General features: G+C 53.4%; 2 long non-coding RNA genes across 2 annotated transcripts; one reads left to right on the forward strand and one right to left on the reverse strand.

Moving 5' to 3' along the window:
- Positions 1–15: 15 nt before the first annotated feature.
- Positions 16–20003, reverse strand: LOC119086278. The gene is made up of 4 exons (XR_005089526.1): positions 19795–20003; positions 7710–7825; positions 5315–5452; positions 16–3328 (listed from the first exon to the last, which is right to left on the reverse strand). It is a non-coding gene; the product is annotated as an uncharacterized LOC119086278 (long non-coding RNA).
- LOC114707389 lies at positions 5451–16765 on the forward strand. Its single transcript, XR_005089527.1, has 2 exons — positions 5451–5987; positions 15971–16765. It is a non-coding gene; the product is annotated as an uncharacterized LOC114707389 (long non-coding RNA).
- Positions 20004–24882: the final 4879 nt, after the last annotated feature.

Raw genomic sequence — 24882 nt, forward strand, 5'->3', positions numbered from 1 at the left:
GTAGATTTTTTTTTTATTTGGTTTTTTTTTTTTTTTTTGGATTTTTTTTTAAAAGCACAGCAAGCAGAGATTTATTAAGGAAAAATGAGAAAGAACTCTCAAGGGTTGGAAGGCAGGGAGCTATAAGGGAGGAGTACTTGGCCCTACTTTTCCTTTTGGCTCAGACATTCAAGGCCAGGGGCCACGGAACTTGAAACCTATCCTAGTTCTGCTGTTTGCCGTCTAGGTGAACTGGCACTGGTTTGTACCTAAAGAAAAGCCAACTGTAAGCCGAGGAAGCATCTCTGGCAAGAAATGAATAAGGCTGAAGCATGTCAGAGGCTCAAAAGAATTGGGCAGAAAGAATTTTGGTAGAAGTGTGTAGAAACAGGAAGGCAGGGCTACGGAGCGATTCCTGCTCAGTGTCTGGGGAAATCAGTGTTCTTGCAGTTCGCTGGACTACCACCAGGGGGCGGTCCAAACCTTGTATTTTCCTACCTGGAACGCGCATTTCCTGCGGCGGCGGCGGCGGCGGCGGCGGCACTCCAAACCCAACGGGAGAGGAATGGTTTTGAGTTTACCTAACTGATGTAATAAAATTTAAAATAAAATTGTGTATGGCTTTCTGAATAATATGGATACGGGCCTGTGGCCCCTCCTTGCCATAAGGCCTGCAGGGAAGGAATGCGGAGGGTCAGGGTGGAGGGGGAGGCTGCCTCAGAGTCCTGCTTCAACCACGGCGACTTGGGACAAGTTTCTCAAGAGTGAGGCAGTTCTGAGGTTCCCACATCCAGCCTCGGCGGGGGGGGGGGGGGGATGTTATGAAATGCCGACCCAGTGGAAAGAAAAGCAATACAAAGGTCAGAAGGGATGTCCCGAGCGAGGCCTCTTACCTCCAGCGTGCCGCCTTCTCCTCCCTCATCCCAGGGAGGAAATGCCAGGGTGGGAAGGAGGCAGATCCCGCCGTTAAGCCTTGACCTCAAGAACAGTATTTCCAGGAATCCCCATCTTAGCATCCAAGGGATTCCTGGGAAAACTGGACCGTGAGGACAAGGTGGGAGAGGGAAGCCTTCAGCACGTGCCACACCCCTAGGGACCAGCACTTTTCTCTGCATCCGGCCCCTAGCTCTGGCAGCCAGTGTGGGGTGCTGCAGCGTCCCGCCCTGGGAAGAGCAGCTAGAGCTTGGAGTGGCTTGGAAAGTACCTTCCCTGTGGTCAAAGGCCAGCCTGCTGATGTTGATCAGAATTGATCAGAAAACATCTGGGACCAGTCGTTCCTCTCCCCCGCCCCCCCACCCCTCCCCACATTGCCATAGGCCACGAATGCTCTGGCCAGGAGGGTGAGTTTAAGCCAGTGTGGGTGAAGTCAGTTCCCATGCTCTGGCAACTTTCTCACTGTTGACTTCCAGCGGATCACTTAAACTCTGGGCCTTGCTTGTGAAATGGCATCAAATAGGACCTACGGGGTGAGGAGCCAGCATGCAGAAGAAATCGAGGCCACAGGCCCCTTAGACATGTGTGGTCCTGACTCTGTTACCACAGCAGAGAGTACACAGGATCAGAGTGGAGTGTGTTCTGTTCTCGTACTTTCCTACTCCCCGGTCCCATAGTCTCACAGGGGATAAGAAGTTGGACCCCAGCTCAGCACACCCATGTGTGACCTAAGGCCAGCCACTTAACCAAGACTTAGTTTTCTCCTCCGTGAAGTGGGTCACCTTCTTCTGACCAGGTGTGGGAGGTTAGATATCACTGGGCAGATCCCAGCGGCTCTCCTCTGCTGCCCCTTGCGTCTCCGAGGCCTCTAGGACAGGGTAGACATTTGTGAAATGCCTGGGCTGGTTTAGCCAATAGCACAGAGCCAGGGTTAGAGGCTCAGAGACTGAGGACTTTGACTCCAAGCCCAACAGGGATGTGCAACATTTTGACATTGCCACATGATGGTGTCATCTACCATGTGTGGGGCTGCCAGGACCCTGGGCCGCTCCCTCCGGGATGGAAGAGCTGTTAGGGAATGTCTGATGATCTCCGGAGATGAACGGGTTGTAATCAGAGTCATTAACAGTGGGGATTCGAGTCTGCAGTGTTAAGAAGGAATCTGAGGGTGTGCCGGAACCCTCCCAGAATGGATAGGTGCCGTGATTTGTCAGCAGTATGTCCTATGGGCTCAGGAAGAGAAAGTGGAGGCAGGGTGTCGGTACCAGCCGCCACTGAATGGACCAGCGCCTACTGGTGCAGCTCGAGCCGAGGACCGTCACCACAGACCGCTGACGCGGAGCCTAGGGACAACCTATAGGGCCTGTCACCCCACGTCAACACTTACCACGCGCGTCCCGGAGATGGCTGCAGACCAACTTCTCTCTTCCTGAGCTACAGTGCTTCATCTCAGACTCCCAACTGACCAGAGATGCAGCACTGCACCCCAGGCCGGGAGACAGGCGCTCCGTGCTCAGGCTGCCACTGTCTTCCTGGGCAGGAGAAGGAGTGTGGGCAGGTCCCGCGGCCTCCCATCCTGTTCTTCCCTTGCCCTGGAGCCCTCTGCGACTGAAATGTCCACTTGCATTTCCCTTTTTCTTTAAGTTAGCTTTCTTGAGGTAGCGTCCACCCAGTTAAAGTGGGCAATGATTTTTCTTTCTTTCTCTGCAGTACAGGGATGGATCCCAGGGTCCTGCACACATTAGATGACCTCTCTGTGCCCGCTCACCTTGTGGCTCCTGCTCTTGTCCCAAACCCATCTCTGTATGCACACTAGGGAAATGACCACTTGTGAGAAACCGTCCCTCACTTCTTTAGACCCCAGGACACTTCCTTCAGGTGCTTGTCCATCCTGTGAACTCTGTTTCTTCCCAAATCTCGAGGGACAGTTTTCTTCTGTGAACACCTTCCTTTGTGAGGAAAGGGAGCCTGCTGGATTTCCTCAGCCCCCAAATCAGGGCCATGTTTATGGATGGCTTGCCACCCACCTCATCCTCTGTGGCCTCAGAGCGTTTCATCTGTGGGCCACCCCTACTTACCTCTCCAGGTCCCTGAGAGGTCCAAGGCCCATATCTTATAATCTGAGTATCTATAATTCTTATAGATACTGCTGATGGCTTTGCACAGGACACAAACGCAGCAGATGACGTGTGGTGACTGACAGAGTGCCCATGTGGATAATTCATTTTCTTCCGTGGGCATGGCTTGTATGGGACCTTCCAGGTGAGCAGAGTGCTCCTACCCCAAACCACCCACTCACCCGGCTCTTGCCAAGATCCCAGAAGACCTTTGCTTCATGGTGACTGTGGTGGCCTTGATGCTGGATGACACATACTTTCAGGGTTGTCTGAAGAGGGTAGGCAGCCTTTCCTTGGGGCTGGGAAAGAGCAGGAAAAAAAAAAAGCCCACTTCTATTTTTAGAAAGCCCAAAGCTTGTAGGCCTCCAACAGGAATCTAGCAGCAACCCCAACTTGGGGTGGGGTGCAGAAGCAGTGGGAAAATGCTCTCTGATTTGTCGCTAAGGCCAGGGTACGTCTGCCCTCAGGTGTCACCAGCCTCAGAAACTTTCCCCAGCCCTCTTACCAGGAGATCCGGACACGGGACTCTCTACAGAGTCAGAGCATCCGGTCCTTTCCACTGCACTCTCCGCAGCTCCCACGGACCCTGGGAGGGACATCCCTGGCCAAGGGACAGTTCAGCCAGTAGCTAGGAGGGGTGGTGGGACACAGCAGAGCTGGGCTGCCAGGAGCCCCACTGGGTCTCTGCCTTCCCTAGGGTGCAACTGTACCCAAGGCCCTTCGGTCTCTACTGCCTCTGCTTTCTGGGGGCTGCAGACGGAGTGGGCGATGGCTGGGCGTCAGTCAGATGGTGACACACCGTCTGGGTTGTCCCCTGACACTCGGTCTGCCACCCTCTCCCCTTAGTTCTCCTCTCTTTTGTCGTTTCTTTCCAGAAACAGAGACACAGGTAGCTCAGGCTAGCCTCAAACTAATTCAGTGTGTAGAACTCCTGATCCTCCCGCCTCCACTTCTGGAATGCTAAGATCAGAGGCCTGGGCCACAGTGCCTGGCAGCCTGGGGTCCTGTGTGTGGGGAAGAAAGCCTGGCTCAGGGCCTGGCAGGTGACGGTGTGGCGCTGAGGCTGCATTCTCCTGCCATTGTTTTAAACTATGGGTAGTGACAGTTTCCCACTTATAACAGGTGTTCCTCCTTAGGTGTGTAAAAAAGATTCACCTCACACTCTAAAATACAATTGCACGACAGAAGTGAAAAGCAGGACATCTGATGGCTGGGGGGGGGGGCAGGACATCAGGGCCCGTGCTACCTGCTGGGCAGCTTATGGGGCTGGGGAAGATCACCTCGGGTCGGGGAGCAGGAGTGGGGGTGGGCACAGGCACCCCGCAACAGGATCTGCACAGAAGGTGGTCCGTCTCTCTTAAGGAGAAGTCAATGGCCAGACGGTACTGAGGGGTAGACGTTCAGCCAGGAAGGGTCTTTGTCCTTGTCCCGTCCTTGGATAAAGACTGTCTACTTCTGTCCCTGTGATTCTAGAATAATCAAGCTGGTGCCTGTCTGACTGCACATATCCCCAGAGGTCTCCAAGGCTCCAGAGAAATAGAATTTTCCTGAGAGTCCAAGGCACCATGCTGGGCTTCTTAACTCAGAGCAGCCGGGCCTGGCCCTTCCCCTTAACCTGCATGCCTGAGGTCTCAATTTCTCAGGCCTCTGGGTCTAGGACAGGCTCTCATAGTTGTGCAGACCCAGCACCGCTTCTGTGTGCTGGGGGACTACGTCCCCACACTCTTGGCTGGCACAGCTCCAATACCGTGCTTGCCCTTGCCGGGCACGGAAGACCGAGGGGGAGGAGAGCCCCTGAGCAGGGCATGGGGGCAGACCCGGCAGAACTCCAGAGAGCCTGTGAGAGGCCTGCCAAGAGCCTGTGGCCAGGGTTCCTTCCTCCACCCCCTAGGTAGCTCAAAAGGCCTTCTGGAAGGATTGGGGTGGGGACTGGGATGGCGGGGAGGAGCGGCGGGGTGGGAAGGTGCATCTTCTGGCTCTCTGGCCCCAGAAACACACGTGTAATGTGCTGGGCTGGCAGGCAGAGCTTGTCCGAGCCCCCCCCCCCAAAAAAAAGCTTCCTTCAAGCCGGGTTTCACTGAGAAGAGGTATGTTGTAGCCTTTCTGCATCATTTACCCCAAGAGAAGCTCCCTGGCCCAGAAGATGAGGAGAGCTTGGGGGTCCAGGCCCCATCTCCAGTCAGCACAGCTGTTTCTCACTCGGCCCCTTTCATCTGTCTCTGGGGCTTGGTTCCCCATTCCGTTAAAAGAGGTGGCGGGCCCAGGCGGACCCAGCAGGATCTTACCTGGTGCTCTTGGTGCTGTCTCTCAGCAGCTTTGGAGGCCTGCTGCAGGGGGTGACCCGCTTTCTCTCCTTTCCCCACGTCTTCAGAGAATGTCTCCAGGCTAGGGGGAATCTCTGGCTTCTGTCTGTTGGGAAGCTCCTGGGAGGGGCGAGAGGAGGCAAGGGCTGAAGGGGAAAATAAACAGTGGTTGTCTGGATAGTCTCAGGCCCAGGCGGGACTGAGGACGCTCTCCTCGCGCGGTGGCTCCTTGCCCTTATATGGCAAGCCTGCTCCGAGCTAGGAACCCTGCCTGTCATTCCTCACCTCAGTCACCACTCAGAGGACAGAGGGCCACCACTGGTCACCTGGGCTGCTGCTGAGAAGCCGGGCAAGGCCCAGCACATATCTCAGGAATCATCTACACAAACTGAGCAGCCATCTTGGTCTCTGACGATGTAGCAGGTGGGAGGAGATAATACTGGGTTGAAGGGAACCGTCTGGTCCAAATTTAACTCCCACCTCAGAGTCCTTTCCTTCTTGGGACCTCTGTTTCTCTCCGTGTAAAATGATAATACGGAAAAAGAGGAGGACAGAACCAGCCCCATGGGGTGAGAGCAATTGCTCCCCCATTTTGCAGAAGGGAAAACAGGCCCAGAGAGGCTAAGGACAACTATGCAACCAAACAGGACACGAGGTAGGCTTTAACTCAGGGCTGTCTGGTATCAGGGCCTGGTATCTGGCACCAGAGTTCTGAGTGTGCCGATTGCATTAACACAGCAGGAAGAGGGCGAATTGAGTCATCACGCATGCTCCCGCAGGAAGTTGATTGTGTTGGAGGTGTGCCCCTGGGAAACCAGGAAAACGTTAATGCTCCACACAGAGCCCAAGGGGAACAGTTCCACCAGGTAGGCAATAAGCTGCTGACTGGGTGTCCTCGGCATATGCCACAGGACCCGGTGCAGATTAGGGCCTCAGAGGAGGGATGTGTGGAAATGCCGAATGAATAAGCCTTGCTGGTCACAGCTGTACCCTGATCACAATTCCAGCTCTGCGGCCTGGTCTAAGGATCAGTTGAAGCGATGGGTAAGAAACCACAGAGCTGGCTTTGTTCTCCTGCTCACAGGTCCCTTCTGCCCTCTAAAGTGGCCTCCAGTGTCTCCCTGTGACATTCCTCAGCTCTTTCCCCTCCGTCTGGGAGAACTGAGGGGGCAGATGTGCTCAGGGCCTAGGCCCTGGACTCTGCTTGGAACCTCAGGCTAGGCCCAAGTCCCAGGCCAGCAGCAGTGACCGTGGGAGAGGCTGCAGAGGGGGAGCCCGAGGGGGGGAGGGGGTGGGCTGCTGGGAACAGCTCAGAAATGTGCCTCACACAAGCACTAACATCCTGTGTGCTCTCAGGCCGGCCCTGGAACCTCCCTCACCCCATCCATCATCCTGGCATCTTCTCCAAGGCTCCTTCCTGGGCCTGGGTGGGGGGAGGGATGGGGGGGCTCAGGGCTGACTGTCCCCATGCCAGAGAGAGTGCAGCTGGCCACTCTACAGGCCTGCTTAATGTCCACCGGAGGGTCGCGGAGGCGGCGCCCGCAGCCTCCCAATCCGAGTTGTTTACAACAACAGTTCTGTAGCTCATTTGCTCCCAAGTGGAGACCGGGTGTGTGCCGTGTTGGGGTGCACGTTCGAACACACAAGGAGGCTACACAGGGGTGACCAGGTGGGCCGTGTTACATAAGCCGTACCTCCCATCCACAGAATAGTTCCTTCCTGCCGCCCTGCCGCCCCTCACCTCTAGTTTTTTTCCCTCTGTTTATTCCACCCCTGATAGATCCGTGCCAGACTTCTCTACACTGCCTCCCTCACCTTGCGATTCGATTCGGAGTGTGCACCTCCTCCCTGCTGGACCTCAGTGTTCCCTACCTGCGTTACAGAGGCCCCCCCTTCCTTTCCTGTGCGGTACCGAACGCGGCACTCTGCAGACTCTGACCCCAGCAGAACTGAAGGATCGCCTCCATCCCTGGGAGCCGCTGCTCCCAATAGTGGAGTCCTTGCCCAGAGTCCCAGGACCCCTCCTACGAAACTCTCCCATCTCTAAGGAAGATGACTGCTGTCTGTGTCTCCCTCAAGCCGAGCCGACTCCTGTCCTGTGGCTGTTCGAAGAGAATGGAGCGGGACGGACGGGACGGGAAGGGTTCCCGCACCTGTTGGGTCCCCTCCTCTTTGCTTCTTCCATTTATTCCTCCTCCATCCCAGCCTCCGACATTACTGAAAGGCCGCCCTGTGGCTAGGCTCTGCTTTTGAAACCTAGACCTGGTTTCCCGAACATTCTGAGCACTGGGATGGGGAGCTTGTCTGAGGGCCCCAGGTGATCCCTAGAGCTCCCTGAGTTGGGGTGTCTATGGGGACCATGGAAGGGAACGCTTACAGTTCTGAGAGCAGGGCTGCCACTGCTGTCCTTTCCTGGTTCTCGGGAGGATTCCTCTCTGGGGGGTCTTCATTCTCCAGTGTAGGGGGGGGCACCCTGCTAGCCGCCACTCTTGCCTGAAAAGAACAAAAAAATCTGGTTCACAGCACACTGTGACCAGAGTGCTGAAACCCAAGGGCCTGTGCTTGCTATTGCTCTCCAAGAGACTGGGAAAGGGCCTGGACCACTCCTAGTCCAGAAGCCTTGGGCTGTTTGTCAAGCCTCGTGGAATTTTGTCCCTCAGGCCCTACATGGCCAAGATCCCTGCGGTGCCCACCTTGCTTCCAAGGGTGGACTTCAGGGAAACTCTCAGCTCTGTGAGAAGGAAGGATCACCTTCCCTTCCAATGCAGCTGGACCCGTCAGCAAAAACTCTGCTCTGCAAGGGCGTTGCCCAGAGGCACTGATGGCCAGTGGTCCCACCTCTCATATCACAAATGTGTTGGGGGAAGGCCACAATCTGGGGCTGACTCGGTGACCACCGACTGCAACCTCTTCCTAGCACAAGGCTCCTGAAGGCCTTGTAGAATGGCCTCAGAATGGTACGGCAACTGCTGAGGTAGGAGGGGAGTGAACGAGGCCTTGCGATTTCCGCTTCGGTAATCCACTGACTAGTATTCAAGGCAGACCAGGAGCCAGGCTCGGCTAGCTATCCCCTGAGCTCGGATGACCACAAAGCAAAGTTCATGTGGTCAAGGTCATTGCCAAAGCCAGGACCGTCTCCCAGGGAACAAGTCACAGCTGCTCTCTTGGGAGAGACTCCTTACCTTAGCTTCCCTTAGTGAGCCCCCTCCCACACACAGGTTCCATGGCTCTGGACGCTAGGAGCCCATTACCACTATATGCTTGGACAGAATACAGGAGAGAGGTGGGCCGGGCTTTGGAATCTCATCCCTACCCCCTCCTGCCTGTGTCCGAGGATCCTTGTCTTCACGCCGCTTCTGACCTCGCATCCTTGTTTTTGACGGTCAGGGGCAGCAGATATAAGCACAGTTCTAGGCACATGGCAAGCCAAGACTAAAATGGCTGCGGTTTCTATCATTAGCATGCATGGTAAGTGCAAGGGCAGGAGGGGCAGCTGGAGTTGTGGATGCTGATTGCAGGACCACTGCCTGGTCCCTTCTCACGTTCCCTTGTGCACAGCTTCCCTTGGCTTCTGCTCCCAGAGCACCCTCAGTCCCTGGTCACCCTGTCAAGTTCACCAACCTCACACGCTCCCTACTTCCTCCCCAGGGAATGGCGTTCTGGGACTCTTGAGCAAGCCATGGGAATGTAGCGTGAGGTGAAAACCAGCAATGCAGGGAAAAGGGAACGGAGGGAAGAGAAAGGGGCCCCTGGCTCCTCTGGATCCCCCAAGCCTTGTCTCCAGCAGCTCAGATCCCGGGGGAGGGTGGGGGGTGAGAGGAAGGGCCTAAACACCTGGATCCCTAATTTCCAATGAGGGCAAAATCTGAAAAGAGGAGTGGATTTCTGCACAGCTTCCCTTGGCTCCAAGCAGGATGGGGGAGAACAGTGGAGAGCTCTGGACGCACCTCTCCCTCGCTAAGAATGTCTGTCCAGTTCTCATTAGGAGCCTTCTTAGTGGGATTTTACAAACGAAGGAACCAAGTACCCCCTCAAGGTCACAGTCACAGAGCTCATTAGTCTAGGAGTCCCAGATGGCCCCGTGCAGTCCAGCACGCACTGTCCTGGCTCCGTCGGAGCTCGGATTGTCCTGCTTGTCTTGGAGGGAAGGAGGCTGGGAACACAGCATTTTTAGTGCGGACCGAAGTCATCTGAGCCCTGGCAAGGCCACCAGACACTGGAAGCAGCAGTTTGCTTGTGGGTGCAGCTGTCTCTCTCCTATGCCATTTTTCTCTTGGTTGTTGAGTATCTGTTTACACAGACACACAACCCCACCCCACCCCCACCCCCCTTACCGTTCTAAAGGTCGGGCTCTGTCTTATTTGCCTCTTTTGGGTTTGTGTCTATGTTTGTGTGCTCCTGCGTGTGTGCGTGTCTGTGGTGGTGGTGGTGGGGAGGATACTGATGGCCACAAAGGAGGGGAGAGGGGAGGGAGACAGCAGCGGCTGGGGGAGGGGGCTGTGGTGTGAAGGGACAGCTCCATCTTGGGTTAGGAGTTCATGTACATATACCATTAAGTGTGAAGACCAGAGACTGACATTAGGTGTCTTGTATTGCTCACTAACATTTTTTTAAAATTTTATTTAAGTGTGTGTGTGTGTGTGTGTGTGTGTGTGTGTGTGTGTGTGTAAGGGCAATGCCCTCAGGGGGCACCTGAAGGTGTTGGATCCCCTGGGACTAGAGTTACAGATGGTTGTAAACCATCGTGCAGGGGCTGGGAATCTGGGAATCGAACTCCGGTCCCCTGCAAGATATAGCTGGCATTCTTAACCACTGAGCCATCTCACTACTGATTGTCTAGCAAGGTCTAAGGATCCTTCTGTCTTGGCCTCCTCAGCACTGGGATTAGAGGTGCGGTCAGAGCACCTCGCTTTTATGTGGGTGCTGGGAATCTAAATCCAGGTCCTCAAGCACGGGGAGGGCTTTCCCAGATGAGCCACCTCTCCAGCCCGTCTTTCATGCTTTGCAAAGAAAAGGAATCTCCAGGGCTGCAGGGCTTTGTAGGAACGGTCATGCTTCCTGGAGAACAGATACTGCTTTCTTCTGGACTATTTAGGACGAGGAGATTAGCAAGCAGGCATAAAGCTCCTGCAGCTTAGGTGCCTAGTTCTTCCCCACTCTGCCTGTGCAGGACGTGGTGGGAGAGGAGGGGAATTTATGGTGACAGAACTCTCCCAACTCACCCCTGTGTTCATCTCCCTTTCCTCCCTGCTTAGCTCAGAGCAGGTCTCAGTGAGCTGCACCAGGACCTGAAATGGCGGGGCGCCCTGCTGGTCTCACGCCCTGGTTCAGATGAGAACACTGGGCTGCAGTGGCAAAGCAAGGGATGCGAAGGAATCCAGCAGACATCCCGCTAAGGTCCTGACCGCATCTGTTGACTGAGAGATGTCAACGGTCAACACAGGGGGCCTGTGGGAGGAGGGTGGGGGTGCAGAGGGCCTTAAGTTCCCTGGCTTTGAAGATGGAATAATCATGACTTCCTTCTCCAAATAGCTTTTGGCCCTTCCTAGAAGCCAGATGGCGGATGTTTGGAATGTATGTTGTAAATACTGTTTCAGGAGCGGGTGGGGGACAGATGCGTCACTTTCTCCAGTGACTAGAAAGGAGATCTGAGGGAGGGCAAGAGGAGGGAAGCAGGCTGTGAAAGGATCTGGGGAGAGGGGAGAGACGAGAGAGAAAAGAGACACATGCATGCGTCTGTGTGTGTGTGTGTGTGTGTGTGTGTGTGTGTGTGTGTGTGTGTGTGGTGGTGGTGGTGGTGTGGTGGTGGTGGTGTGTTGGTGGGGGGTGGGGAGGAGACACTGATGGCCACAAAGGAGGGGAAAGGGAAGGGAGACAGCGGCGGCTGGGGAAGGGGCTGTGGTGCAAAGGGACAGCTCCATCTTGGGTTAGGAATAAATCCTACATCTTCTAAAAATAACTCAGCCTTTCCCCCAGCAGGGCTGGCAGCAGGGCTGAGAAAGGCACACTTGCCCTTTTATGGTAAGAAAAAGTTCTCGGAGGGAAGCTGGGCCGGAGCCTACAACTCTGGACGGAGCCCAACCATAGGGTCTAGGGTGGGACGGGGCCAGTGGGGGTGCAACTTGGTGGGATCTCCTGGCCAGAGTCCCCTGCTGTCTGTGAAGAGAGGGCTGAGAGGAGGGTGACAGGGTCCACCTGGGAAAGCCTTGCGGGGTCTGCCGGATGCTGGTATTGGGTCCTGGGGAAGCCCTGAGTATCTGCTAGATGCTGGTATTGGGTCCTGATGCCTCTGGTTCCCCTGTTTCCAGGAAGAAATTGAGTCCCAGGCAGGGAAGGAGATTAGACTTCTTGTGCGGGAGCCCGAGGTTCATACCAGGTTCATACCAGGATGGCTTTTGTGCCCATCATTCTGGAAAGCACTGTAGACCATGGGAAGAGCACTGACTTGGGAGTCAGAGACCCTGGGCCTCTTCCAGTTTGGACTTGCTTTGTTGCCTTGAACACTGTGCTGACCTTTTTCGGTCTTAGCTTCCCTCACTGAGATAATTTCATTTATTCAATTAATTTTATTTTATTATTGTTTTTTTTTCAAGATAGCATCTCACAGTACATCTCTAGCTGTCATAAAACTCACTCTGTAGACCAGGCTGGTCTCGGATTCACAGAGATCTACCTGCCTTTCTTCCACCCAAGTGCTGGGACTAAGGTCCGAGCCATTATGCCTGGCTGACTGAATTAATTTTAAAGAGCTTCCCAGACCCCCCCCACCACCACCACCACCACTAGGGTTTCATATTGCACGGTTCAGGCACCTTGAACTCACTATGTATCCCAGGCTAGCTCTGAATTCATAGCAGTCTTCCTCAGATTTCTGAGTGTTGGATCGCAGGCATGAGTCACCACACCATGCTGGCTTCCACAGTTTTTCTCTCTCTGGGAATTTTTTGGCTGGAAAGTAAAGCTTGGGCATAGAGGAATCTGTAGGCTGCGATTTTCTTTTTGTGGCCCACCTACTTCCTGTGCCAATTCTCCCGGGGAAATCTAAGATAAGTGGGGTAGTACATCATGGAGGGGGTGGGAATCCTCTGCTTTTCTGGCTCCTTGGATCTAGACCTCACTGAACACACTGAGGCCAGAAGGTACCTCTTGTTCAAGGTCAGTCATGTAGAGAGCTAGGCACCGCCAAACAGAACCAAGGGCTTCCCTGTCCCAGGAGGCCTCCTCCCATTTGTAGTTCCAATAGCTTAGGGACCATCTCTGGCCACATACAGGGACTTAGGAAACAGAACTGGCAATAGGTTACTATCAGCTGACAATGGACCATGACATGTTCTGGTTGGGTACCCGGCTCTCCTCTGTCCCTGCCTTTGGTATGAGGAGCCTCATGGCCTCCAACATTGGCTAGAAGACAAAGGAGGTCTAAAGGATGCATCTACATAGACAGTGTGATCTTGGAGAAGTCTCTCCTCGGCTTCTTTATGGCTGACATGAGGAGATGGAGCTCTGGTGCCTATACACAAGGACTATTTTACCAAGAAGCTACCAGATTACCAGGCGCTACTCACGCATCATAAAGTGTGTTTTAGTGATAGCCAGCCTGAGGCAGAGGCTTATCACTCATGATCCCCCAAAGCCTAAGCTTCACACTGCCTTTATTTAGGGAATCCTGGCCTCTCTGTGCCCAGCTTCCACCTGGGTTCAGGAAGGCTCTAGTGCTGAGCATCCCTGTCCTGACTGTTGGCTTATGTTATGACATGTAGTGTATGTTTCCACTGCTCCAGGACTCTCCCCAGGCCTGACTGGTCCCTGGACATCTTCCCTGGACTGTTCACCTCCCCAGGCTCTAGAAGGTGGTGGAATACCTAAGAATTGCTCCTATGCCCCCAGCTAATTATACTGACTTTTGTGACTGAGCCCAGGGAAGCTGCTTGTTTTCCTCACCAGCTTCCTGTCACAACTACTGCCGGGGTGGAGGGTGGGGGGATGGGGAAGGAGTGAGCAGAAGGAAAAACTGAGGCATCTGGATCGTAAGTCAGGCGCTTTCCTGTGACCCTGCTGGAATCTCCACGCAGACTCTCTGGAGCGTGTGAACGGGCTCACAGAGACTCTGCCCCAACGGGTCTCACTCCTGCAGGGTGGGAGGCCATTGGAATGAATGGTCCCCAGGGACCTTGTTCTCGTAAATAGGCTCCAGGTCTCTCTGGTCAAGCCTGGAGTCCCCTGGGAAGAGCAAAAGATCACAGTAGAAAAAGAGGAAGTAGGGGGTAGGGCAGCCTAGGAAGCCCCTGCGCAAAGTCAGGGCAGAACTGACGTCATATCTGGGCTAGGATCTGACATGCAGGGAGTCAGGGACTTACGTTCCATGGTTGTCCCATGGCAGCCTGAAAGTCAGGGCAGGATTGACGTCATATCTGGCGAGGATCTGACATGCCAGCAGTCGGGGACTTATGTTCCATGGTTGTCCCATGGCAGCCTGGGAGTGCATGTAGAGTTGCAGGCTGTTGGTGGGAAAGGCCCCCAGGGACTCTGATAGCTGACTTTTTTCTGTGTTGTTATTATTAATCTTGCATGCTTCTTGGGATAAGAAGCTCACTACCTCCAAATCACCCCCACCCCCCTTAAACAGACTATTGGAGACTCCCCTCCAGAGTGCCGATGCCAAGGGCATCTCTGGGGCTTCATGCACGTCCTGTCCCCTGGGCTGCAGAATTCCTGCTCCTCGGTAAGGTCTCGAGATGTCGGAAGATGGTAACTGGAGCCCGCTTGTACCCTGTCCTGACTCTTCGATTCCCTCACCCGACATGTGGATATTATCCTATGGCCACATTCCCTCATCTTCCCGCTCCTCTGGGGCCCTTGGTCTGATGGCGTTTTGGGGGGAAAGGGGACAGACAAATTAAAGGAGCGACAGAAAAAGAACGGTGACTCTGAGCACTTGGAGTCGAAATCTTGCATTTGCTCCAAGTCAGTCTAGTCCTCATCTCCTCTCCACCCTGTCCCCCTTGACTCCTCCATCTGGAAGTTTCCTCTCAGATGGAGTCTTGGTGTCTACATGGATGGGCCGTGAGCTGTCCCCCCTCCCATCCCAAATGGCGCATCAGGACCTGAAGAGCTCGGCAGGGCGGGGGGGGGGGGGCGCCCTAAGTGCAATGGCCACAGAGCCGGGACCAGACCCTTGTTCAGTTCACCTCAGGGGGTACCCTAGGCTCTTCGGGTTGGTGGCTGTATGCCTGAGATCTGCTGGCGTGTGAGGAGTGGTATCATGGCCACTACTTACGCAATGCAGGCCAATGGCCCGTTTTGACTCCTTCCCGTTCCTGTTCGGCTGCGGGAAGCAGAGGAGGGAGGGCAGAGAGAATTGGTTAAGTGGGACAGGGTTCTTGCTAGCTGCCTCCCTGTGATGCAGTTAGGGTCCACAGGAATACAGACTTGACATGGCTCTTGCGGAGGTGCGGTGTGTGTGTGGGGGGGTGTCACCTTTCCTAGTCTTGGCCTAGCTCACTGTTCCTTCTGCACGGAAGGGCTGTGTGGGGAAAGGGGCGGTCCAGGGCTGAAGAGGACTCCAAGCAGACACAAACCACCTGACAGGTGCTCACTGGAAGAGTCTGGCCAGAGTCTGCCTTTTCTGTCCTCAGCTGGGCTGCAGTCGACAGTGGGAACTCTGTCTAAATTCCCTAGTTGTAGTTATTCTTAATTTGGAAGGCATAGAGCTTCCTCCCCTAAAGGTCAAGGGTCCCAGAAGGCTGGAACTGGTTCTTTCTGATTCCTAGCCCTCCTGGCTGGTTCTAGGAAATAGCAGTTGAGCATATGGAGTCATCCAGATTTGGGGTGGAGTCTCTCAATTTTGCCCACTAACCTGCATGACTTTGATCCAATGAACAGACCTCTCTGAGCCTCTATCTGACCCAAGGGATAAAGGTACTTACCTCAGGGTATGGGCAAGAAGGCCTTGATACATAGCAGTTTGGTTGTGTGGGAGACTAAAGTGCCGGGATTAGAACCCAGGGCCTTGAGCATGCCAAGCCAGCACTCCGCCGTAGGCTCACAATGTGATAACTGTTTTTTGAGACAGGATCTCATGCAGCCCAGGCTGGCCTTGAACTCACTATGTAGCTGAGTATGGCCATGAATTCTTGATCCCCCTGAGTGCTGGTATTATAGGCTTGTGCTAACATACCTGGCTTGAGAATTATTATTTTTTTCTTTTCTACAGTTTATTATCATTATTATCATCTTTATTTTATGTTCATTTGTGTTTTGCTTACATGTATATCTATGTGAGGGTGTCAGAAGTCTTGGAACTGGAGTTACAGACAGGTGTGAGCTGCCATGTGGGTGTTGGGAATTGAACCCCGATCCTCTGGAAGAACAGCCTGTGCTTTTAACCACTGAGCCATCTCTCCAGCCCCGAGAATTTTTATTTTTGAAGGATGAGAGCATATTATTCCTCAGCATCCAAGCAGCTAGGACTCAGCAGGGCATCCCCTCCCCGAGAAGCTGTCCAGGGCCTGTCACAGCTGCTTTTCCCTGCATAGGCCCCGTGGGTCAGTCATTGCCCCTTGGGCTTCAACTCCTCTAATCCAAACAGCTCAACAAACGATCCTTGATATTCAGTAGCTTGATCTCCCTACTTTACAGATGGAGCGACAGAGGCTCATGGAACCACAGCTGCTTCAGGCAAATGCAAGATTCAAACCCTAGCAGCCTGGGCTGGACCTGGCCGTGTGATCCCAGCTTCCCATGACTTCACATCGTTCTTATAGCATTTTGATCATCTCTGCCTCGTTTCTTCATCTTGGACACTGGGGACCCCCACCCTCACCTCCACCCCTGCAGAACTCTGTATCTTCAACAGACCCAAAAGTGGCTTGAAGGAGCTGGGCTGTGCGGGCCAGGAGAGTGGACAAGGCCCGCTGTGCATCAGGCACATTTCAAATTGGAGAAAAGGTCTGTGGTGTTTGTGCGGCTGCCACCGACAGATTGTTTTGCAAGGAGGAAAACGGCTGACCCCAGAGCTCTTACAATGTGTGCTGAGGCCAGATCCCTGTGGGGTTTGTCTAAACAGGCTGTGAACAGCGGCTGCTCCCTGACTCTGTCCACCCAAGCCTTGCAGCTCACCCCCAGGCACTGGACCCAGGGTACACCAGGATGACTACCGCTCAGCTCCCCTCACCCCTACCAGGGTCTTCCTGAGAGTCTGTGTGATATGGCTGCTCTGATAGAACAAATTCCTAGGTATCCATGTGGATGAGGATCAGCAGCCTGCAGAATACACACAAGTCTGCCTGCCTGCCTTCTTTCCTTCCTTCCTTTGTGGTACTAGGAATGAACCAAGGGCCTCACACATGCCAGGCAAGTGCTTCTACTAAGCTGCATTCTCAACCCTCTTCTTTACAATATTTGATGTATACAAAATAAAGTATGTAATATATATTATATATAATATATACATAAATCCTATCATTTCTAGTGTGGTCAAGGATAGGAATCTGCTCAGTAAGACGTATAGAAAGAAAGAAAGAGGGTTGGGGATTTAGCTCAGTGGTAGAGCGCTTGCCTAGCAAGCACAAGGCCCTGGGTTCGGTCCTCAGCTCTGGAAAAATAGAAAGAAAGAAAGAAAGAAAGAAAGAAAGAAAGAAAGAAAGAAAGAAAGAAAGAAAGAAAGAAAGAAAGAAAGACAATGACTTCTCATGCTGTCTTCAGGCCACACCCAGGGCCCAGCAGCCTCACTCCAGGTGTAAACTGGAGAAATTCTGGCCTCTGTGTTCAGGAGATGTGTTTAAAACCGAACAAAAACCAGAGAGCAACATTTCTCATGCCCTCTTCCTCTTCTCCTTCTTCCAGGATGTAGCTCTGGCTGACCTGTCACTCATACGTAGACCAGGTTGGCCTTGAACTCCCTGAGATCCTCTTGCCTCTAACTTCTGAGTGCTAGGATTAAAGGCATGCACCACCATGCCTGGCTTTCTCATGGTTCTTTAAGCTACCCCAGGACCTGAGCCCCAGGAGCAGTTCTGATGGAAAACTGAATGACGTAGCAAGGTCACCGTCAAGGACCTTGGAGACCTACTCCTCAGAGTAGTCTCACCTGTGGAGTCACTCAAAGCTGCTCGGGTCTGTGGCAGCTCAGGGTCCAGAACGTTCTCTTCTGCAGAGATGTATGTATTAGCTGTTCTCTAGCACTAGCCAGCAGGAGAAAGGACTGAGGTTGGCCACAGAGCTAGGGAAGCAGTGACTGTCTTCTCTGTTCTGGGACAGTCGCATGGTTGAGTAATAGCAGTGCCTCTGGAAGGCTTTCATCAAGCCCCAGTACGAATTCTGAGATGTGAGTCTCCTCCGCGTCTGGCTTCCTCATCACAGCACTGGGGGGGGGGGGGGGGGCAGGTGAAGAGCATGTGGGTGGAGGCTGGACTCAGGCTTCCTACCTAATTTCTAGTGGTGAGAGCTTGGGTGGGCTGCGGTTGACGCTATAACCAGGGACACTGGAATCAGTTGATCTCTCCTAAGAACAATCCTGGGAGAACTACAATAATGCAAACCATTTAGCTGGTGTCTGGCTCCTGGGAATGCCCCCATATGTGTTCTAGCCGTGAGATTTATTGGACACTTGCTAGGAAGTCTATGGTGGCCATAAGCAGAGCAGGGAGTTGGAGGCTGCTGGTGGAGACAGCAGCCTGGGGCAGCCAACGCACATACACAGTGTCTGATCTCGCTGTAAAACAGGAATAATTGCACCTAGCTCCTCACATCCTGCAGGACTTCACTGAATTAATTCATATAAAACTCCCGGATCTCCTAAATGCTCAACAAATGAAGGCAATATATTTTTTTACTCACGATACCTGAAGGATCCCCCGGCTGGGCAGACACACATTCTGGCCCGGCTCTGTTGTCCGCTGATGCACCTCGAGCTATGATTTCACTCCGGGCTTGCCATTGCCCAACTGTATCCTGAAGGTCTCAGATTGCTCTACACACAGCTTCTAGGGCTCACACTGCTGATGTCTAACTCCAAACAGAGGGTGATCTCAAGCTGGTTGCTCTTTGCCCCTTGCCTCTGACTGGGATTCATTCTACCTCTCTCCTTCCAGAGCTTCCTCTCTCTAGGGCACTCTGGGCATTTCCTCCCTGGGTCTGATTTCCTCTCCCTAAACAAAGCTGAGGCATATGTCTCTTAGTCCTCGCGATGGCCATGTGGGGTCAGAACTTAGGCTGCACCTATTCCATGGAGGGAGAAGCCTATGCTGATAAGTCAGATGACCCGGCCAAGCACTTTGACATGTAAACAAGCCAGAGTTGGGCCCTATCAGCTGGAGTTCAGTGCTTCCTTCCGAACCATATGGCCTCGGGTGACCAGGTGCAAGAAGGAATAGATGTTGCCCAGTCCGAAGCTAGAGGACTGTGTTCCATTCTGGGCCCAGATGTGGCCAGAGTGTAGGTCCAAGGAGTTGGATGCTGCCAGCATGTTCCGATCTGAGCTCTGCCTCCCCCCACGGGGCCCATCACAGGCCTTCAAACCCTTCTGTGATTTCTTCACCCCATGCCTGCCCTGAGGCCCTGCACTTGTGGCTTATTGCATCAGACATCATCCCTGTGCCCACCAGAGACAGCGTAGCACCCTGGGGAAACCAGATCTAGGGATTCAGCTAGACACCCTGGGGATGTTCTCCATCACCTTAATCTCAGCCTCCAACAGCTCCCAGGGCTTTGACCAACTGCCTGGACTCAAAGAGTCTATGGCCAAAAGGTGGGTGCAGCCCAGGAATCTCGTGAGCTCAGAAGCCACACCCTGCATCTCCAGACCATTCGGTCCACTAGCTTCCTTACACATCCCGGCGGGGGCAATCTGGCCCAGAGAGGGATGGGTACTTGCCCAGAGCTGAATAGTCCAGCACCGAGTGCTGATCTAGGATGGAGCTCAGCATGTTCCGCTACCTCTCCTACCTCTCCACTGTCCCTTCCTAGTCTTCCCCTTCATCTACACACAGCCAGCACCCCATCCTTCCTGATCTTTGCCTCCTACTCCCTGGGGGCCTGAGCACACACGGCTTCCCCAGCTCTGGCTTTTGGAACCGTTGTTTGGAAACAGTTTTCCTTAACAGGAGCCCCAGGTTCTTGGAGCTGTGGTGTGAACACCTGGTATAGCAAAGCAGAGTGCTGTCAAGGTAGAGACGGGGAAAACCGCCCAGATGTGGTACCGTGGGAGCTTGGCCTGCCAAGGACATCAGCCCAGCCCCTCATTCCTCATTCAACAGAAGCAGCTCACAGGCCCATAAGGACTGGAGCTGGTCAGGGCTGGGCCAACGCTTAGTGATCACCGGATCCAGCCCTGGTGCAAATAGGGAAACTGAGATCCAGAAAGGCAGAAGGCACAGAGCAGTTAGCAGGCAGCAGGGATGAGAGCCCCTGGGAGGAAACCCCGGAGGCCCGCTCAGGGGCCCATGTCTGTGGCTGGTCCTTACCTTGGCTGTTGTCTGGCCCGGGGATGACTCTTCGGAGGTGGAGGCTCAGCCTTTTTGGGGTATGGTTGTGGGTGTCCCTGCTTCTCAACTAAGTTGACTCGGCTCTGGCACCTCTTGGTGCGACAGGGGCATTTTTAAGCAACTGGCATCGGACCCCCCTCTGCTCAGCCCCTTGCCCGTGGCTCTCTGGCCACGGAGGCCTCGCTGCCTTTTACCTTATATGAGCTGAAGAAGCGAGCCTGGTGTCGGGGCAAGGCGGGTGCTGAGGCCTCCCTGGGTCCCCCATTGGCCAGGGCGCCAGCCACGTGACTGCCTCGCCTTGACCTGCCCCTGGTGCCGAATGTTTCTTTTACCCCCTAAGGAAGGAGTGGTTGACAATTTTCATATTTCTTCTAAATTTGGAGGTTTCAGACAATGCGGAGGGCTTGGCTCCAGCCGCCAGAGCCCATGTGGAAGTTATTAAACTGGAGAAGGGCAGCCGAGGGAGGAGGAGGCAGGGAGGAGAGGAGGAAGGGAGCGGGGGACGGACTTCTGAGGGTTGCCAGTTGTCAGCCTGGGAACTCAGCAAACTCCTGGGAGAGAGCCGTGTGTGAGAATTTCCTTCCTTGCTTGCTGCCCCGAGTCCCAGGGCTGGACAGCGGGCCCTGGGATGTTTTGAGCATCCCCCAAGAGAAAGACACCAGTGGAGGTTTCTGGGAGTCACCGGGTGGTGGGAATGTTGACACATGGCAGGCCCCAGGGAAGGCCAATCTCTTCTCCAGACATCCAGGACCTTGAGCGGCCTCTCCTCTCCCTGTGCAGAGGAGGTCCAGGGCCCACACAGTGAGGCTGCCCAGATAGGCAGGCGCTTCGCGTCAGGCATGCCCTGCTGGGGACTCTCACCCTAAGGAACAACGGCGGCCTTTTTCTCTTCCGTGTCTCGCTCTATGGCCTAGGTGGTCCAGGATTCTCAGGTCTCCATGTTGGCTCTTCTCCCCGCTCCTTCTCCCCTCTCAGACACCATCTCTGAGACGTCGTCGTGCCCTGACCACCTCAGGATTCCCTACCACATGGCCGGCTTGCATCTTCCTAGGACTCACCACACACTGTTTTACCCATTTGCCTGCCTGGTTTACCACAGGCCCTTCTAGGAGCTGGTGACTTCTAGACAAGCCCTGAGTCTCCAGGCTTCCTCCAGTGTTGGTCAGAAACGCAGATGGAGGGGCTGCATGAGAGGCAGAGGCCAGCCGGAAGCTCAGCTCGGAGGCCGGCAGAGAGCTCCTCCCAGTGGTCAGCCATGTCCTTTCTGCCGAGGACCATCACTCTGACCCTGGCCTTCATGGTTCAGGGCTTCCCGTCAGTGTCCACACTAGGTGGCCATCCACTGACCAGTCACAGTCTGATTTACAGACACCTGGACCCCAAGCTGGGAAGGATCCAGGGCTGCCCGTCTTTCCCTTTCCTGGGGGCCACACTCTGTGATCTGCTCCTACTGTTCATGTTCCTGCTATTAACAGACTCATGACATCCTGTGTGGGTCCAACCAGGGCATCCCTAGGGTACGGGGTGGACAAGTCAGACACACTGTTGATTTATTTATTTATTTATTTATTTATTTATTTATTTATTTATTTATTTATTTTATTTTATTTATTTATTTATTTATTTATTTATTTATTTATTTATTTATTTATTTTTCGAGACAGGGTTTCTCTGTGCAGCTTTAGAGCCTGTCCTGGATCTCACTCTGTAGCCTAGGCTGGCCTCGAACATACAGAGATCTGCCTGCCTCTGCCATCCGAGTGCTGGGATTAAAGGCATGCGCCACCAAGCCCGGCCCTCACTGTGGATCTTAATTGGCTCCCAATCAGCTAGGAGAATAAAACACTCCTCACCTACCAACTGGTCCTTGAGGGAAGAGTTTTCTGGAGGGGGGCCAGCCTGTGCTTCTTTCTGCCTTTACTATACCCAGCTCTGAGTGTGGGCAAAGTTACCTCTGGCACTCTCAAGTTTTGCCTTTGGGACAGTAGGGATCCTAGCCACTCCCTCTCTGTGTGGCCAGGAGGCTTGGCAGGATGGCAGTGCAGTGCATCCTGGGGGATGGAGTGAGCAGGAGAAGGGGAGGGGGCTGGGGTCAGCTCTACCCCTTGAAACCTGAGGGGCTAATGTCTGTGAAGCTAGCCTTCCTCCTCCTTAGAATGGAGCTGATGGAGCACTCAACGCCCAAGGCACACAGCGATCACTCCTGATGTCCCTGCTTCGTTTCTCAGGCTGGGAGAAGACGCCACATGTGCATTCATTGGAAGGCAAGTGAGAGGTGGTGGGTGGAGAAGGCTCATGATGTCCCCTTCCCCAGTCTCTGCATGGGAGGTAGCCATCTGACAAGGATGCTGTGAGTGACGCTTCCTCTCTCCAGCCCCCTGGGTTCCAGTCCAGTGGAATAAAGTACTTCCTACGGAGCCCAGAGCGAAGGCAAAACCAGTCCAACTGAATCCCCACGGAAAACCTACTCCGGAGACCTTGCTACTTCAGGCATGCGCTGTGCAAACATCGGAGATGCTTGTGACAGAAAAGAAAAATCGGCAGTGTGAGCTGTGGGGACCCACCATTGCACCCACCCAAGGGCTCTGCAGTACCTGTGAGTTCAACAGCGTGACTGTCAGAAAACCCACTGTGAAGTCAGGTACGGTGGTGCACACCTATTGTCCCAGCTGCCAGGAGGCCAGCCTGGGTGATGGACAAGGACTTTGCTGTCCCCTGTCCCCACCCCCCAAAATCCATTGTTATGACCCAGACTAAAGAGGCAGGGAAGATAAGGCTGCCTCTAACTCTGCAAAGGGACTTAAGAGGTGCTCTAGTTTGTGCAGGCAGAGACACAGGAGAGACTATTTTTTGAAAACAGGGTCTCATGTAGCCCAGGCTGATTGCCCTGTAGACAATGCGGGCCTTCAACTGCTGGTGCTTCATCTGCCTCCCAAGGGCTCGGATTGCAGGTGTGTGCCATCACACACAGGTTTATGCAACGTTAGGTTTATCCAACCCACGGCTTGTGTGTGTTAAACCAGCACTCTAGCGCCGGAGACGCCCCCGCCCCCGCCCCCCCCCCAGTCCAGAAAAGACCTTGAAATAATCAGTGGAGACGTGAGGGGTGATACAGCTGGTAGGCTTTCTCAATAAAACAGGCAGTTCTCTGCCACTACAGAATGCAAGTAGAGGCTGGATAATAGCTTGGAAAGTCTCTTCTGAGACCCTCAGAGCCAGAAGGAATATGAATTTCATTTCATATTTCAACCCGCCCCCTGTCTTTCCATTGCTTTTAGCCTTGACCTCCTGCTAATTCTCCCCAAGGGTACAGCTCAGAAGTGAGAAAAATTATGTTTTAGGCAGGGTCCATGACCCCAAAGGTAACAGCACTCGGGAGGCAAAGGCAAGTGGATCTCTGAGTCTGAGGCCAGCCTGGTCTACACAGTGAGTTCCAGGACAGCCAGGACTATGTGGAGAGACCCTATCTCAAAAACAAACAAGCAAAAAAAAGTTAAGCTCCAAAACATTGTGGTGGCACACCACACACTCTATCAGTTCTCAGGAGACTGAGGCAGGAGGATTCCTAAGAGCTTGAGGCCTATGTGCTAGTTATTTTTCTGTTACTGCAATGAAGCGCCATGTCCCCAATGTGACTTATGGAGAGAGTTCATTTTGGCTCACAGTCCCAGTGGGATAAGAGTCCATTCTGGCAGGGGGGCAGAGCAGTACTCGGTAGGCATAGTGGCAGGGATAGGAAGCTGTGAGATCACGTCTTCAGTCATAAACAGGAAGCACAGGGAGCACACTGGAAGTGGGGTTATGAACTCTCGAAGCCCACCCCCAGTGATGTACTTCCCCCGGCAAGGCCATACCATCTCCCCAAACAGCACTACCAACTGCGGACCAAGTGTTCAAGTACCTGAGCCTACTAGGAACTTTTCTCATTCAAATCGCCATAACTTGCTCAGGCCATAGATCCAGGCCAGCTTGGGACCTATAGCGAGACCATATCAAAACTCAAACCAAAACTGAAACCCCATCACCACAATGAACAACAACAAAAACACCCAAACAAACCAGGCATAGAGATGCATGTCTAAGTTGCAGCACCTAGGAGGCAGAGGCAGGCAGATCTCTATGAATTTAAGGACTGCCAAGTCTCCATAGCAAGTTCCAGGCCAGCTTTATTCATTGATGTTTGGATCTGGGAGGTGAGACCACATGCTTTCTTCACTGATGTTTGGATCTGGGAGGTGAGACCACATGCCTTCTTCATTGATGTTTGGATCTGGGAGGTGAGGCCACATGCCTTCTTCACTGCTGAAATTTGTAATGTTCATCTTCACTGTCAGCGCTGGTCTCCAAAGTGAGTTCCAGGAAAGATGCAAAGCTACACAGAGAAACCCTGTCTCAAAAAACCAAAAAAAAAAAAAAAAAAAAAAAAAAAAAAAAAAGAAAAAAAAAGAAAAAACATAATGACCACGGACCTGACTGTGGACACAATGTGACCAGCCTGTGCTTCCTGACTGCAGATACAATGTGACCAGCTTGTGCTTCCTGACTGCGGACACAATGTGACCAGCCTGTGCTTCCTGACTGTGGACACAATGTGACCAGCCTGTGCTTCCTGACTGCAGACACAATGTGACCAGCCTGTGCTTCCTGACTGTGGACACAATGTGACCAGCTTGCTTCTGACTGCAGATACAATGTGACCAGCTGTGCTTCCTGACTGCAGACACAATGTGACCAGCCTGTGCTTCCTGACTGTGGACACAATGTGACCAGCCTGTGCTTCCTGACTGTGGACACAATGTGACCAGCCTGTGCTTCCTGACTGTGGACACAATGTGACCAGCCTGTGCTTCCTGCTCCCATGACTTCCTCTCTCTAATGGACTGTACTTTCAAATTGTGAGCCAAAATAAACCTCTTTTTCCTTACGTTGCTAAAATTGTGTATGTACCATAATGTACATATAGAGGTCAAAGGACAACTTCTGGGAGTCTGTTCTCTCATTCCAGAGGTCCAAATCAGGTTATCACTATATGCCTTTATCTGTTGAGCTATTATACTGTCCCAACAA

The sequence above is a fragment of the Peromyscus leucopus genome, chromosome 19 (assembly GCF_004664715.2).
Source record: "Peromyscus leucopus breed LL Stock chromosome 19, UCI_PerLeu_2.1, whole genome shotgun sequence".
Taxonomy (NCBI): Eukaryota; Metazoa; Chordata; class Mammalia; order Rodentia; family Cricetidae; genus Peromyscus; species Peromyscus leucopus.